The sequence below is a fragment of the Capsicum annuum genome, chromosome 5, assembly GCF_002878395.1.
Source record: "Capsicum annuum cultivar UCD-10X-F1 chromosome 5, UCD10Xv1.1, whole genome shotgun sequence".
NCBI classification, from domain to species: Eukaryota; Viridiplantae; Streptophyta; class Magnoliopsida; order Solanales; family Solanaceae; genus Capsicum; species Capsicum annuum.
The window spans coordinates 158,281,467-158,285,048 of record NC_061115.1 but is presented as its reverse complement, the minus strand read 5'-3'; the positions used below and the strand labels follow the sequence as shown (position 1 = coordinate 158,285,048).

Below are 3,582 nucleotides of genomic sequence, written 5' to 3'. Positions count from 1 at the left end.
CATGACATTTGATGCCATACCTATGTTGAATTCGCCAAATATACACAACTTTTGGAGAATCAAATACAAACCCATTGACATTTTTACACTACGTATTGAATTCTCCAAAAATATATTTGTTTTGGAGAATTTGGTACGCAACTGTTGATATTTTTCTGCTACTTTTGGAGAATCTGAATGCAATCATTAACATTTTTGTAGCATCTGAGTAACATAGGTTTTTAGTGAATTAATCATTTGAGATTAAAGGAATTTATCTTGTGTATTGTTGACAATAGGGAGTCTTCTTCTATGTCGGGATGATGAGGACGACGAGATGATGATGAAGTGAGAAAGAGTTCTGAAGGAAGAAGCATCCCCAATAAACTATCAAAAACATTGCCTTTTTTGGCCAGTTTCAAGTACAATTCTATTGTTCTCTTCAACAAGTAATGCTCCTATCTTCCACACAACCCTTTTGCAATCTCTTCAAACCTCAACAATTTCTTTCAGGTTCTTGTCCGTCGGCTTACTACTTTTTATGTCCTTGTTGTTTTTTGAAAGGAGAATGACATTTTTTGATGATTTATTTCCCATATCCTTTGTTTTGTGAAGGAGAAAAGTATCAGAGAGGATAGTTATAAAGCCACATAGTTTTGTTATTATCTGTGTTGTTGTCTGATGATCTCAGTCCTTAAACATTATCATGCTGGCAAGAATGGTTAGTATCATAAACATGGCATAGTAAACTGGAGAAACCACAACAGTGTTTTATCAAGTGCCTTGTTCAAATAGTTCAGTTGCAAAAGGAAAAAGACGATAACAAACACAGTAGATAACCATGTTTTAAAATATTTGAATTGATTCTTTCCTTCAAATGAGAGATTAAGAGCGATTCCAACTGCTTTCACACCCATAACTATGAAAGACCCCATGAGAGAACAAATTCCAATGTAAATGACCATATACCTCTACTCGAATTTAGGCACATACTATAAAATAAGGACAAGTACCAGCACCATGACTACACACGTGTATACAATCAATCTTGGTTCCATTGCTAGGTGCCTGTAATGCCTCAAAAATCTGTTACGAGACGTCACACAGTTCTTAGGACTACAAGTAACCCCAAGCTAACCCTTCTACTGGCATACACATGAGCAACTAAATAAGATTTATAAATCTGCACAAAATAAGCGGCAGATACATCTTTAGTCAAATATAATCAATATAACTATAGGAAAAATATTTACAACTCTGCTTTATGTAAAGCCAAAACTGAAATAAGATACACAACTTTACTGACTGTCTATGGAGCCTCTACTAGCATTGATTTTTAAGTAGCCGGGACATGACTCCTAACTATCCCAAATCAATATGACTGAATAAAGAAAATAAAATATAATGAATCTAACTGAAGTCCTCAAAGTAGGAGGACTCATAATCTCACTGGCTGGAATCTGCATCTGACTAAATATGGTATGCGTGCTATAACTTGTACCTACATTATGAGACAATGTAGCACATAGACGTATATATGAATCAGTACTTTGAGGATATACTGAGTATATGGGGGTGGATGCAATAAGTAAAACAATATCAACACAGTTTATAAAATCATGCATGCTAAATGTAAATGACTCACGTAGCTTGAGTAATCTGAAATCTAAAGATCATAAATCATGAATAATAAACATGTAATCTAAATCTTGTGAGTCATTACACTTAGTTCTTAAATCTGTATCTTATTCTTATTCTCAAATCATTTAGGCTAAATAAGATCTGAAAACTTATTCTGCATATCTTAAGGAGAGGGTTTGGGTTTTTGAGGAGGAATCAAAATCTCAACTAGAATGAACTGGTGGATCAGGGATTGATTTCTCAGATTTGTTGGCTTGAGAAAAAAACACAAAAAAGAGGCTTTTGACAAATTCAACCTTGGATTCTTCTTCACTAGGAACAGAGTTTTTAGAGAAAGAAATTTTGGATTCTTTTTAGTAACATTTTCACCCTTTCAATGAAAAGTATCAAGTGTTTCTGCCTTCTTAAAATTGAAATCCCTAGCAATTTTGCCAAGGTACAAAGGGGAAAACTTAGTAATAGCAAACCTTTCTTCGAACCCAGATGAACAGAAAGAGTGTCTAGCATTTTTAGGGGGGTGGGTTTATTTGTTTTGGAAGGTAAGAAATTTGACATTGTAGAGATTGAGAGATATTGTACAGGAGTAGCTGGTATGAGTTTAAAGAGTGTAGAGGAACTGATGAGGCTTGTAAGAAAGTAAAAAAGAGTTCTTTATAATGAAGGAGGGAGAATATAATTTATGATTTTAAATAGGACAACGAAAACAGTTCAAATTTTATGAGAGAATGTATTTGAAAAAATTTGTCGGGTTCGATGGGCACATTTTCTTGACTTAAAAGACATGACAACTTTTTAGAAAAGGGCGGGAGAGTGATGTGGCACATATCATTTATTTAAATAGTCACTGTATAAGAACACTAAGTGATACTGACCTGATTTGGAACCTAGTTCTTAATATATTTTTGAAAACAATGTTCAGTGTTATTTCACCTTCTCCTCCTTTTACTCTTCTTCTTTTTGCTTTGGTCATATATCTGCAGAAGATATGAAACTAAATTAGATATGTATTCCTATGTCTAGTTAGGATACCTGCTTACCATTTCATAGCTATCAAGGTAGAATTGTAAAATCAGGTAACATACAGTTGGATCTCGTAGGCTTTATCTCCTAATTATTTACTCAACCAATTCCATTATCTTTCTTCAAGGAACCATGAGTATATACTAAGGAAACTTTTCCTCTTTTAAAGTCTGCTGCAAGAGGTGATCCCTTCAAGTTAATAGTCGTATGCTTGGGTCAACCATCCTCAATCACACTGTATTGACTGCTATCTCTTGCCTTGACCTGCATTACAAATCAGTTGTTAGACTTAGGAATCCATTTTTGTCTGGGTTCTCAAAAAGAGGATAGAGGCTAGATTAGCTTTTTCTTGGTCCATCTGGGTAATCTTCTTTTCTTTTTTCTTAAAGTGATTAGTTTTCCCATCCCTTTCTGATTTGTTTCTTTAGAAGGACACATTTCTCTCGAGTGTACTAAATTTCCATATCATGAAATTAAGTGATCATACTTGCTTTCTGAGTGTCTGATATCACAATTAGAACCTTCACCTTGACAACAGTACTCATCCTCTTTAAGGATAAAATATCTTTCAAGCAAATCTGCCATATTAACTCTAGCTTCAACTACTTCTTCTTCCAACTAAAATTGTATGCCGCTTCTCTCTACTTTCTCTTTGGAAGTTGACTTAGTAATATCACTTAATTGTTTACTCAGGAGATCATTTTCACATGAGAGATTTTTGCAGGTTGCTTGATTTTTATCCATTTGCACACTTAGTTCAATCATATCTTTTTCACACATACTTAGATCATCCTTCAGTTTTCCTTTTTCACTAGTGAGTTATGTCACTTGTACACTCACCTCAATGACTTCTTCTTTACGTTTCTCAATGGATTTCTTTCGATTTTCTTTTTCTTCAACAGTCTTATTTAGGGATTTAATCAGCATAGAGGCAAGAGACCT

General features: G+C 34.2%; 1 pseudogene; it reads right to left on the bottom strand.

The window, feature by feature from the left end:
• Positions 1-468: 468 nt before the first annotated feature.
• Positions 469-3,225, bottom strand: LOC107844525 (annotated as a pseudogene).
• Positions 3,226-3,582: the final 357 nt, after the last annotated feature.